The sequence below is a fragment of the Prunus mume genome, linkage group LG5, assembly GCF_029339155.1.
Source record: "Prunus mume cultivar Tortuosa linkage group LG5, ASM2933915v1, whole genome shotgun sequence".
NCBI lineage: Eukaryota > Viridiplantae > Streptophyta > Magnoliopsida > Rosales > Rosaceae > Prunus > Prunus mume.
The window spans coordinates 13050217-13064741 of NC_142702.1; the positions used below are offsets into that span (position 1 = coordinate 13050217).

Genomic DNA, 14525 nt, shown 5'->3' on the forward strand with positions numbered 1-14525 from the left:
CCCAAAAACTGACCGGAAGTGGCCGGAATCGCGATCACAAAACCGCCGAATCTCAATTCGTAGATCGAGCTACTTAGCCTCAAAATTTATGAAATCCTACCCAACCATCAGCTAGATCATGCGAAGGGATGAATTTCCATACCTTGATTGCCAAAAATGGCGGCCGGACGACGGAGAACGGCCGCGAAGTTTCGCCAAACCGGCGCTTTCTCCTCGTTTTCCGCGAAACACGGGCGGCGAGACCCTGGGGTAGGAAGAGGACGGCCGGTCATTTTGGTACCGCCCGTCGACTTTGGTGGTCGGACGAGAGCACGGCCGCCAAACGTGGCCGGCCTCCATTGTCGCGAACCAGTGGAGGGAGAGAGGGACGCATGAGAGAGAGAGAGAGACAGACGGGGGCATTTCCGTCTTTTAACCAAAAATCCATTTTCCAAATATTTACGATTATGCCACTGAGCTTCATTTGACCATATCTCTCTCGTTACAACTCCGATTCGAGCCCACTACGTGTCTACGGACTCATCTCACCGTGCTCTACGCAACGGTACAACCGGAATTCCCAAATTCCTTCCGGGTAAGAAAATGACCAAAATACCCTTATCCCACGGGTAAATTCTTAATTCCACTTAAATAAATTAAACATGGGACAAATTTGGGGTCGGGGTGTTACATACTACCCCCCTTATAAAAATTTCGTCCCCGAAATTTCATACCTGTCATTCCAAAAGGTGTGGGTACTGGGCCCGCATCTACTACTCGGGTTCCCATGCTTCATCCTCCACAACCAGGTTGACAGCCAAGCCATTAGCTCTATCCAAACAAGCAGAGGAAGAGAAGTCTCTTTCTTCCACTAGGAACATCCTTTAATAGCTGCTGTAATGCTTAATCTTCCTCTGAAAGCTAAACGCTTCCATTTGTGATTTGATTCTCTTCCATCTCTCCCATGAAAAGAATCCAAACTCTTTGACTTGTTAATATCTTCCTTTTTTCTTTAGAATCGATAAGCAATATTGCCAACACGATTCTTTGAAAGGGATGTCAGAAAGGGTCATTTTTACCGAATTGTAATCATCATCTTCCTCTCTCTACCAAGACCCATTTCTGATTCCGATGAAAGATTTCTGCTCAAACGTGCTCACTGCACACAATCGAGAATTAGCAACATGTTCAGGCAATGGAGGATCTCTAGAAACGAGTTTATCAACTCCATGCCCTCCTGCCCATAAGAACTCAACAACCTCTGTCTGTGGTAAAGCTCTAGCTCTACTTCTGCCTCAACGGCCTTTGTACCCTTCTTCTTTCTCTTTCCCCTATTGGTTCCCTTTCCAGAGGGGTAGACAGAATAATCCAAGTCGCTGGTCAAACTCCCAATGACCGGACTTCCAAGAAATTTTGGAATTCAAATTCTCTGCGTGAGAGAGCAAGGAAAAAGAACCTTGAGGTTCCACTCCTGTCAATTGCGACATTCAAGCCCACGCGAGTGAGATGATACTCCACCCAACACTACTACTTCTCACTTTAATATGTCACGACCCTCCTTGGTCGGACTCACAACCCTTCACTCCCTTGTAACTTGTCTATCACCTTTCTCTGACGATTTCATCTCGTCTCAGCGGATTCAATACTTTCAGCCCTTCCATTTTCCTTATACATAGGATATTGAGATATGACAATTTGGATAGACACGTTTCTAGGAACGTGACACCCTTCAGTGTACTCATCAATATCCTAAATCCATCCATATCCAACAGTCCTCCGTGTCAGAACGATGACGCCCCGTGACGGAACCCATCATAATCCCACAACTTAAGGATGCACACACATGGTGCGGGTTCCACAAGAAATTGAACCAAAGCTCGATACTGTCGACAGACCCCCCGAATTTCCGGAACTCGAGATTTAACCTGCGGAGACCCCGCATCACCCCATGCCGGGTTCACTCCTTAAATCTATGTCCTCGCTACTGAGAGGATTAGGGCACGAGACTTCCGCCAAAATTTCGCATAGTCTCCCCTCAGAATTGAACATTTCCCCAAGATTTCCACCTGCATAAAACACATTTATAACCCAACTGGCAGCATGCACAATAAAATCTCATGCAATTTACATAAATGGCCTCCGGCCTTCAAATGATTCTAGCAGAACTGCCCACAATGCTTTTAAAATAACTTAATGCATCAAACATGCATATACCAAATTCAAAATCTATTTATGCACACCTTCACTTGCTCAGTCCACAGGACGAGTCTCAATTCAACCAAGTTTCGGGACCATCAACGAGGTCCAAACCAATCTCAATAAGACCACCTAAGTGGGGTCTAATCTGTGGCTGCACCTAGTAACTTCAGGCTGCCTACGTACCCTGCTAAGGGATCAAGCCACACGTAGCTCTTCCAGTATCGATCCTGGCTCCTAATATCAAATAAACCATTACACCACACAATTACATACATTCAAATATTTATCCATCACAACCTATCAAACACAATCACAGTATCACCCTCATACGACGGACGACCCGCCTCAGATGGGCCCGCCAACACGCCGCTAATCCAAAGACGCGTGCGACCTCACACCGGGCTCGCTACATTCTCACCAGCCTGGCCTCGCTACATTCTCACCACCATCACATAATCACATATCCTCATACGCCGGACGCACCCGCCACGATGGGGTCCAACACGCCGGCTAATCCAAAGACGCGCGTGCGACCACACCGGGCTCGCTACATTCTCACCAGCCGGCTACATTCTCAACAGCCATCACACAATCACATATCCCCTCATACGCCGGACGCACCCGCCACGTATGGTCCGCCAACACGGCTAATCCAAAGACGCGCGGCGACTCACACCGGCTGGCTACATTCTCACCAGCCCGCCTCGCTACATTCTCACCAGCCATCACATAATCACATCTCCTCATACGCCGGGACGCACCGCCACGTATGGGGTCAACACGCCGGCTAATCCAAAGACGCGGCGACTCACACCGGGCTCGCTACATTCTCACCAGCCCGCTACATTCTCACCACCATCACATAATCACATCTCCTCATACGTCGGGACGCCGCCACGATAGGGTCCGCCAACACGCCGCTAATCCAAAGACGCGCGTGCGACTCACACTAGGCTCGCTACATTCTCACCACCGCTCGCTACATTCTCACCAGCCATCACATAATCACATCTCCTCATACGCCAGACGCACCGCCACGTATGGGGTCCGCCAACACGCCGGCTAATCCAAAGACGCGCGGCGACTCACACCGGGCTCGCTACATTCTCACCACCGCCTCGCTACATTCTCACCACCATCACACAATCACATATCCCCATACGCCGACGCACCCGCCACGTATGGGGTCTATCAACACGCCGGCTAATCCAAAGACGCGTGCGACCTCACACCGGGCTTGGCTACATTCTCACCAGCCCTCAACATGATCACAATATGGGGTACGTGGGGTAGTGCGTATAGCACTGTAAGCTAACATTCAAACGCTTTATTTACCTTTATACATCCACACAATTAATTATAGAAAATATAATTTCTAATCTTATATAAGTCTCAACAAATAAAGCATTCCATAAACTCCCCCATTTAAATTCACTAATTTATATCTTAAGCTCACGGTCTCCGTTTCACTCAACAACGCTCGAGACCTGCCACTAAGGTCATTCTAGCCCTCCTGGGATGGTAGAACTACAAGGAAAGTCTAGCGGTCAACCCAGGGTCAAACTACCCAAACTTGGTCAAACGGGCCCGCGGGGCCCACGACCTCCAAATTTCGATCCGAAAGTTCCTATAGGTTCTACAAGGTCTAGGACACACGTCCTGCAAGTTTGGTCCAGATCGGACGGTCGGATCACTCACGATCGCACGATCGGACGGTTACTAAAACCCTAACCCTAGGGTTAGCATTTCTGGAGTATCCGGGACTCCATTTTACGATCCGTCGAATCCTACATGATCCTGGAAATACCCAGATCAACATATTATAATTTCAGGACCATCCAACGGTCCAAACCTAGCGAACCCGGAAAATACGCGATATGCGATATCCGTTCGGAACTCTAACGGTATCCAAAATGAGATCCGAGCATACCTACGCGCTCGTGACATCGAGAGGATTGCAATGGGACAAAAATGCCCCTCAACTACGGTGCCCACGCGCCGCCACACGCGCCGGCAGAGCGTGGGTGTCTAAAGCGATATCGCATCGCCGGAAATCCTCCAAATCGTGAGCCAAGACTCCTACCCTAGGTAATACACCTAATTTGGAGTCACTTTTGTTCTTGAACATACCCCAAAAACTGACCGGAAGTGGCCGGAATCGCGATCGCAAAACCGGCCGAATCTCAATTCGTAGATCGAGCTACTTAGCCTCAAAATTTATGAAATCCTACCCAACCATCAGCTAGATCATGCAGAAGGGATGAATTTCCATACCTTGATTGCCAAAAATGGCGGCCGGACGACGGAGAACGGCCGCGGTTTCGTGAAAACCGGCGCTTTCTCCTTGTTTTCCGCAAAACACGGCGGTGGCGAGACCCTGGGGTAGGAAGAGGACGGCGTGGCCATTTTGGTACCGCCCGTCGACTTTGGTGGTCGGACGAGCACGGCCGCCAAAACGTGGCCGGCCTCCATTGCCGTCGCGAACCAGCGGAGGGAGAGAGGGACGCGCGCGGAGAGAGAGAGAGAGACAGACGGGGGCATTTCCGTCTTTTAACCAAAAATCCATTTTCCAAATATTTACGATTATGCCACTGAGCTTCATTTGACCATATCTCTCTCGTTACAACTCCGATTCGAGCCCACTACGTGTCTACGGACTCATCTCACCGTGCTCTATGCAACGGTACAACCGGAATTCCCAAATTCCTTCCGGGTAAGAAAATGACCAAAATACCCTTATCCTACGGGTAAATTCTTAATTCCACTTAAATAAATTAAACATGGGACAAATTTGGGGTCGGGGTGTTACATTGTGGACAGCGCCTGCAGCAACCACATGACCTCTCAAGAGTCTGTGTTAATAAATATTGACAGAATCGTGGCTTGTAAAGTTAAAATGGGCACTGGAGATCTTGTACAAGCAACTGGAAAGGGCACTCTAGTGGTTGAAACTCAGCATGGGAGAAGGTATATACATGAAGTGTTGCTTGTTCCGGGCTTGGATGAGAATCTATTGAGTGTAGGCCAAATGATGGAGCATGGTTACTATGTCCTATTTGGGGGTAACATTGCAGTTATCTTTGATGATGGCAGCCTCAACAATGTTGTAGCAAAAGTGGTCATGGGAGGAAATCGATGTTTCCCTCTTTCACTAGAATCTATGACACCTGCAGCAAGAAAAACATAAGTGATTGAAGACTCTTGGATCTGGCATAGAAGACTTGGACATTTGAATTTTGTTAGCATGAAAAAGATGCAACAGGTGGAAATGGTGACTGGACTACCTGTGTTAACCGAAATGAAGGATGTGTGTGAACGTTGTGTTTTAGGAAAACATCACAGAGAGAAATTTGATAAAGAGGAAGCATGGAGAGCAAGCTGTCCACTGGAATTAGTGCACACAGACTTGTGTGGACCAATGCAAAATGAGTCAACTGGTGGAAATAGGTACTTCATCACATTCATTGATGACTTTTCAAGAATGTGTTGGGTATACTTCCTTAGAAATAAATATGATAGCTTTAATGTGTTCAAGAAATTCAAAGCTTTTGTTGAATTGCAAAGTGGATTTAGTTTGAAAAAGCTAAGGAGTGATAGAGGAGGTGAATGTACCTCACATGAATTCCAAGATTTCTGTGCAAGCATAGGAATGGAGAGGCAACTAACCATTGCCTACTCTCCTCAGCAAAATGGAGTTGCTGAGAGGAGAAATAGAACAATCTGTGAGATGGCAAGATCCATGATGACAGAGAAAGGAATTCCAGTGGTTTTTTTGGCAGAAGCTGTAAGTACAGTTGTATATCTTCAAAACAGATGTTTTACAACATCTGTGTCAAGAAAAACACCATTTGAAGCATTCACAGGTAGAAAACCAGGAATCAAGCATCTGAAAGTTTTCGGTTGCATCTATTACACTCATGTTCCATCACCCTTGAGGCAGAAATTTGATGACAAGGCTAGAAAGAGAGTTTTTATGGGATATGGAAGCTGTGAAAAGGGTTATAGGGTGTATGATTTGCAATCTAAGAAGATTGTACTATCAAGGAGTGTAATTTTCAGTGAGGACAAGTCATGGAATTGGAAGAGTGATCAAGAGGAATCTATTCCAATACCTTTCAATCTTGAAGGGGATGAAATTGAAGATGAAAATAATGAAATACAATCTTATGGAACTCAGTTTGATGATGGTGGAAGTTCTCATCTAAACTCCACAGTTGGTGATTTAGTTGAGAATGTTAGTGGTAATGGCAGTCCAAACTCCACACCTAGTTCCACTCCAGTCAAATTAAAAACTCTGGAAGATATATATGCAAGGTGTCACATTTGGATCATAGAACCAGAGAATTATCAAGAAGCAGCTGGTGATTTAGCTTGGCAAGAAGCCATGAATGTAGAGTTGGAGATGATAGAGAAGAATAATACTTGGGAATTGGTTGAGAGACCAGCTGATAAACCTGTTATAGGTGTGAAATGGGTGTTTAAAATTAAGCTTAACTTGGATGGAACTGTTCAGAAACACAAAGCTAGGCTTGTAGCAAAAGGGTATTCACAAAAACCTGGGATTGACTACAACGAAACCTCCGCACCAGTGGCAAGGTTAGATACAATTCGAACTCTTATTGCACTTGCAGTACAAAAGGGTTGGAAACTATTTCAGCTGGATGTCAAGTCAGCATTCCTAAATGGTATGCTCGATGAGGAAGTATATGTAGAACAACCTGAAGCTTTTGAACTGAAAAATGCAAGTCACAAGGTTTACAAGTTGAGAAAAGCCTTGTATGGACTTAAGCAGGCTCCTAGAGCCTGGTACAGTGAGATTAATGCATATTTATCTATGTGCAAGTTCAAAAGAAGAATTAGTGAAGCGACTTTGTACACTAGATCTAATAATGAAGGAGGTTTGATCATTGTCTCAATCTATGTTGATGACATTGTTTATACTGGAAATAGTGAGAGGATGCTTGCTGAGTTTAAAAGGGAGATGATGCAAAGATATGAAATGTCAGCTCTTGGACTCCTTCATCACTTCTTGGGCATGGGAATACTACAAACTGATCAAGGAGTTTTCATTCATCAAAGCAAGTATGCCAAATCCTTGCTTGTGAAGTTTGGGCTTGAAGACTGCAAACCTGTCTCAATTCCTTTGCCTACTGGTGAGAAACTAAAAAAAGTGGATGGGAGTGAGTTAGCTGATAAAGGGCTCTACAGGAAAATAGTAGGAAGCCTACTATATTTAACTGCAACTAGACCTGATCTAATGTATGCTGCTAGCTATAAAGGTTTATGAATAGTCCTACAAAAAGGCATATGGGAGTTGCAAGAAGGGTTCTAAGATATGTGCAAGGGACTCTTAGCTATGACATTGAATACGTTGGATTCTGTGATGCAGACTAGGCAGGCAGTGAGGATGATAGCAGGAGCACTTCTGGCTATGGATTTAGTTTTGGAAGTGGAGCATTCTCTTGGGCCTCTGTGAAACTAAACACAGTGGCACTATCAACAGCAGAAGCTAAGTATGTCTCAGCATCTGAGGCAACAACACATGCCATTTGGTTAAGATTTGTTCTTGATGATTTTGGTGAAATGCAATCTGAGGCAACACCCTTGTTCTATGACAATATTTCAGCAATTTCGATGTCCAAGAATCCAGTTTTTCATCAAAGAACTAGACACATAAACAGAAGGTATCATTTTATAAGAGAAGCTTTGCAAGAAGGTGTGATCAACATGCAATTCTGCAGAAGTGAAGAATAGCTCGCAGATATTTTTACTAAAGCACTACCCAAAGACAAATTCAAGCATCTAAGGTCGAAACTTAGAGTTAAGCCAGTAAGCAGCTTAGGAAAGGCTATTGAGAATTAAGCTGCATACTCAGCTTAAATCAACCTGCAGATGACAATCCTGCATATTGGAATTGAAGAGATGAAGAATTAGTTTTTTTTTAAATAGACGTTAGTTTAAATATGTAACAGCTTTATTTCTGTTTTTAGAAACCAGCACAGCTGTTATTTTTGTCCTATTTAGTTTGTACTGGGTCATCCGATCTTTCTCCAAGTGGAAAGATCGTAGCCTCCTATGGTCTGAATGGCTGGAGACGAGTCCTTCCTCCCTAAAAACTAGGGTCTGTTTTTTGACTGAGATAGGAATATAGTCTTGTAATACCTCTGCGTTTTCTGATAGAGATATATACTGAAACATTCAAATCCTCTGTTTTCTTCTATCATTCTTTCTCTGAGGTGTATTTCTCCTAAAGGTTTCAGCTTCTGTTTTCAACCTAAAGTATTAAGCTTGATACTAATTGAACACTCTCCTTTCTCCTTCGATTGTCTACGGCCTACGCTTCCTCCCTCCTTCGTTCTTCTACTCCCCTGCCTCCGCCTCTGATCTTTCGATTGTCTGCGCTTCTTCCTCCTCCTTCTCCTCCTCTTCCTCCTCCTTGGCTTTTCTCCTCGGCTATCGGCTATTTCATACCCAGAAGTGTTGGATCCTGAGTGAAAGAGCTATCTGGTAATCTAATGACTAATACTATTAGTTGGATATGCTGTGTATGTTTTCTCTTCAAAATTCCAGATTTAGTAGGGTTGGCATACACTATCATGGCCTGATATATTTTCAGAGTGTTTTAATTACTGGCTAATAGGGTGTAGTTTGAAACTTTGACTGATGGGTAGGGGAGCCTGGACTTGGAGTTTTCTTGTTTTTGTGAAATGGGTTTTGGGGGATTAGGGTTTTTAGGGGAGTGTGTGAGTTTGCTGTTTTGGTGGAAGATATATGCAGAAGAGTTTGCTGTTTTGTGGTTTTCTTGTTTTTGTTAATTCTTTTGTTTGTTGGAAGAAGAATGAGATATTGTGGATGGTTGGGGTTTTGCAGGGTGGGTTTTGAGAAATATCTGGTGTAGAATTTATGATTGTTTGTTTGTGTCCACAAATCTTCTAGCGTTTAGTGTTGGACCAACAAGTCTGAATTTTGGGTTCATACTTGCATTTTGAATGTGCCAGCAAAGATGGTATGTTAGCTATTTTTTTGGGTGATTAATTGGAGATTATGAACATCAGTTTCAAGTGCTGGTCCTTATTGCTATCAGTTTAAAATATTTTAATTTTGAAAAGTTTTTATGTCAGTTGCTTGATCTGCTGTTTTATGTAGTTTTTCAAAGGCATATAGTTCTTTGTCCAGTTCATAAACCCTTTCAACCAGAGAAAGCTTAGTTAAAAAAGGAGTAAAGAAAGATAGGATTAGCAGGTTTTATTTGAAGTTCCTGTTAGTAAAGCTATAAAGAACAGAATGGCATTTCTTTTATTATTTGCTCTTTATTACATGCTTCAATGTAACATTCAGGTTAGGTTATTGTGTGTTTAGCCTTATGCTCAAATTGATTTGTTAGCTTGATTTATGAGACGTGTTTAGCCTTATATGTGCTAACCTACTAGCCTGTGTGTGAAGCTTAATGGAATTCTGAACTTGTCTTGTTTACCTGGATTGGAAGAATCTGAATGCAAATATTGCACCTTGGTATGAACATAGTAATTGTAGGCTTATTCTTATAGACATCTGTATTAGTTTTCTAGACAAATCTTTGACTATAACCCTTTATTGATCCTGCCTGCATGCCAAAAACTTTCACTGCTTGGAAAACTATGGTGACATTCAGTTAACTAGAGCATTGGCTTTCTAAGTTGATCTCATCTTTGTTAATGTTGCATTACTGAAATAAGTGTATGAACACAGGCTGCTCATGTCAGGCAATGACAAATCTAGTCTTTGTTAAGACATTTGATGAGCAATAGTGCTTATTTCCAATTGTACTGTCTTTAAAAGAAAAATTGAAAATCTGTAAAAAAAAACAATAGTGCTTGTGGCTGGAATTCATGCATGTGCTGCAGATACAAAGTGTTTGTGTGTTTGGTTTTTGTATGATAAGGCCATGCCAAGAGAGGGCAATGCCTTGTCAATGCCGTAAACTGTAAACTAGATTTCTCTCTCTCTCTCTCTCTCTCTCTCTCTGTCTCTGTGCTGGTTTTTATTTCTCCTACCTTACGAGTCATATGACTGTCCCACTCATATTTCTTATGTTTTAATTTTCTCTTACTCAATCTTTCTTGTTTTAGTCACCTTCTGAATTTGATCGTTTTCTTTTGTTAAACTTGTAACTACCTTCTCTAATCTAACATGATCTAGACTTCTTATCTGCTTTTAAGGTTGCTTTAGTTCAGCTGATATCTGTGTGATTAATGCAATATTTTTCTAGACAAGCATATGTCTGAAACTGTTGGCGCTGATGAACTTATTTCTATTAGGCCTGTTCCTCTTACCTTGAACTTATATTGCCTAGTAAGAACATGCTTACCTAATCTCCCTATGTTTGAGTATAAAAAAGAAAGTCACAGATTATGATTTTGTTCTTGCCAATATTGTTAATGGCAGGGTAGACATGGATCGAAAGAGAAAGAGGAAGATTGAGAACAATGTAGATCATGCCACTATTGATACCATTGCCGCATCAGACGAATGGTCTACATGGAGGGATAATTTGGCTACTGAGATGTTTAATGAGTGGATGGCAAATTGAGCAACATAACATAAGTATTTGTTGATCATTTGAATGTACTTAAAAGAATTTTGGTGTTATTATTAAAAATAAATTTTAAAAATAAATTTTTTTTGAAGTCCAATGCTGTCCAGTCCATACTTGTACCAAACAATGGACTAGACTTTAGTTCAGTGCAGCATAATCCAACTTAATATGTCAAACAACTTATTAAAGTCCAACCCAATCCAAGCCAAACCAGTCCAACACTTAAAGCCCAATCCTAACTAGTCCAATCCAGCCCACCAAATAAGGCCTTTGTCTCTGCAGGTCTTACAACAACAACACATGCAAGCATCCATGGAAGACGACTAGGGCATGTTTGTTACACCTTGCAAGCTTGGACTGGCTTGGCTAAAGTTTTATCCCATGTTTGTTTCACCATGTTCTAATTTTAAGTGGGATTAACTAATACTGGGCCCACCAAAAACACCTCCTTAGGTGTTCTTAGCTAAACCCATCTGGAGAGGAGGGACTAACAGTCCCGACGACCCAATCAACTAGCAACCACACCCAATCGCCCCACAACCAACGACCCACCAAGCAGCAGCCACAACCACCATCCCCAACCACCAAATACGACCACCCGCCACGACCACCACACAGCCACCAACCACAGCCACCTAAGAAGGAGATGACAGAATAGAAAAGGAAGAGGAGAGAACAGAAAATTTTCTAAAAATAAAATAGAGAAGAGGAGAGAAAATGGAGAAGAAGAGATGAGAGAAATCTTTTGAAAAAAATAGAGAAGAAGGAGGAAAATGGAGGAGAAGAGGAAAGAAAATTTTAGAAAAAAACAGAGAAGATGGGAGAAAATTTTTGAAAATAGAAGAAAAGAAAAGAAAAGTAGACAAAAGAAGAGGAGAGAAAATGGAGAAGAAGAAGATAAAAGAGATGTAGAGGGGAAGAAGAAAGAGATGTAGAAAGGGTCGTCCAAAAATGAAAAAACGAGATGCAAAGAGGAAGAAAGACACTACAAAAAAAAAACAGTAATTTACAACAAACTTTTTCCGAGGGGGCCCAAATGTCGTTGAAAAATGTGCTTTTTCCGACTAAAAAACGTGGACCGTCGGAAGCATGTCACTAGGATGCATTTTATTTCCGACAGTGATAGTACCCTTGGAAAAAGTCTCAAAGTATGTCGGAAGTACACTTTTTTTTGGCAAGAAGCTTTGGCGCTCGTTGTATCACCAACAAAAGTCATTGTCGTCGGAAATGCCACGGTTATTTCTGAGGGGTTGATTTTGCCCTTGGAAATAGTCAGTTATTTCCGATGGAAAGTAATTCTCCTCGGTAATAATCAACTAGTTTCGAGGGCATTTTGGTATTGTCGGAATTGCACTCAGTATATTTCCGACGAGCTACTCTTTGTCGGAAGTAGTTGTCTATTTCCGACAAAAGGTCATGGTCGGGAGTAAATTTTTTTTTTTTTTCGGAAAGCAAATAAAAAATATCACCAAGAGTATGAATGTTGTCTCCGAGCATGTTGTATTAATACAATAATAAAATATCATTAAAAAAATAAATATTTAAATATTATTGACACAAATGAGTAATTGTCACATATATTACATGTAGCATAAATGTTTTGAATCATTAAACAAGTCGATCACATATATTACATGTTCCCATATTTAACTACTATAACACAACCATCAATTACTTAATAAACTCATCAATTACTCAGTTAAAATGACATAACTAAGTAATTGATGCCATGAAATTTTAACTTGTTATTTTCTTATCCAATAAAATCACCTTAGCTCATATTTCATTTATTTATTTGTTGATACAAGCAAATATTGGGGGAGGGGACTTAGTTAGAACCTTTGGTGCAAGGGTAAATACCCTTAATCACTTGAGTTACAAGTCCCTTGCATTACAATTATATTTTTTTATTACACATATGTCATCTATTTGACCGAAGGCATATAAGGGAGAACTAATGCTTAAGAGTTGGACTAGTATATTGTGGAATTACAATAATTGTCAAAAAGATTTCATTATCAACCATTCATTTGATCACAACAATTGGAATACTAGTACTTTAAGAATCTAAATCAACCATTCATTTGATCAAAATTGGACTCCTACTACAAGATGCCTTGCATAACACAACTTTCACTATATATTTCTAAAGGTTTCTTTGGATGACTTGTAAAATGGCAAACCAAAGAAATTCAAAGGTTATTCCTCTATTTGTCACTCTGTTTACTTGTATTTAACTTCTATTTGTCACTCTGTTTATTTGTATTTAACTTTAGGCAGTGGCTTACAGTGATGTGGTGCTCTTTACTGGTTTTTTGTTCAATCTAATTGCTACTCACAACAGCTACATTGTATTAGTATTAGTTCTGTATGGGAAATCAAGCAGAATATGGTTGACATGGCTGCTGATCTATGTCAGTTTCAACAACATTGTGAAAAATACCAGAAAGTTATATTCACATAGAGCAATTGACAGGCTAAGGTTCATTCATCCAACTTCTCCATTAGGTTAATTTCTAAATGCAGGCTGCTATAGAGTAATATGATTCATTTATTTACTTTTTGGAATAATTCTTAGTATTGTTGGAGCACAATCCAAAGATTTGTATTACTGTTGGAGTCATTACATAAATATTAATTGCAAGATTTGTATTGGGCTATGAGCTGTTTGTTTGGTGCTACTTGGTATTGAGCAAGATCATTGTATTGTTAACTTCTTAATTATGAAGAGTTATGTTAAATGACATAGAATAATCTCTATTATTGATGATCGGTGTTCTATACCAGTACCTTAATTTCGAATTGCTTAGTGTTTTCTTCTTCTTTGCTTAATTTCATTTTGTCTTTTATCTTATATTATGTGATGGTTTCTTATATGGTGTTACTAGCAAGTGAATCATAATGAGTTGGTTTATTTTGCAGTTAGACTCTTGGATTTTGGATGTTCCGGTTTGAAGATGACTAAACAGCCAAATTAGTTATGTTTGTTTCTGCAGTGCCTATCCATCACCGTAATATGAGGCAGCCAAATAAATGAGCTATTGTGTGTAGGCAGCCTTGTCATTGTCACATATATGTATTGCACAATGAAATTTTATTTATTTATGAAGATATTTAGTGTTTTCAATTGTTTTGCTTTTATATAGCATTTAACAAGGTTTTTCACAGTGAATTGACATTGTCATAAATACATTTTTTGGTTGAACTTGAATATAATGTTTCCGACAACATTTGTTTGTCCAAAAGCATTGTCAGAAAAAACAAATGTTCATGGTTTAAGAAACATTTCCGGCAAAATTGCAAATCACAAATACTAAAATGTCTGCATTTTGATTTTTTTTTTCTGACGATATTTGCGACGGCTATTACTTGTCGGAATTTTTTGTGACGGCTCGTCGGAAATAGACCTTTTCCGATGATTGTCGTTTGAGAAACATTTCCGACGAACTTCAAAGTATTTTCGACAACGTTTGAAAATTGGAAATACTAAATTGTCCTCGTTTGCAAAATTAGTTTCCGACAATGTCACATTATTTACGACACACATTACCTGTCGGAAATACAATTTTTTCCGATAGCTTGTCGGAAATTCACCTTTTCCGACGGCTTGTCGGAAATTCACCTTTTCCGATGATCGCTTTTCCAACGCATTCCGATGGCCAGTTGACCTCAAAAAAACGCATTTGTGACGGAAAATTGGTATTTCCGACATCTTTCTGCCTTCGAAAAAAGGATTTTTTTTGTAGTGAGAGATGGAGAGAGAAGAAAAGTA

General features: G+C 41.0%; 1 long non-coding RNA gene across 1 annotated transcript; it reads left to right on the forward strand.

Moving 5' to 3' along the window:
- Positions 1 to 8004: 8004 nt before the first annotated feature.
- On the forward strand, positions 8005 to 10850 carry LOC148916978 (uncharacterized). The gene is made up of 2 exons (XR_016126597.1): positions 8005 to 8685; positions 10603 to 10850. It is a non-coding gene; the product is annotated as an uncharacterized LOC148916978 (long non-coding RNA).
- The last annotated feature ends 3675 nt before the right edge of the window (positions 10851 to 14525 follow it).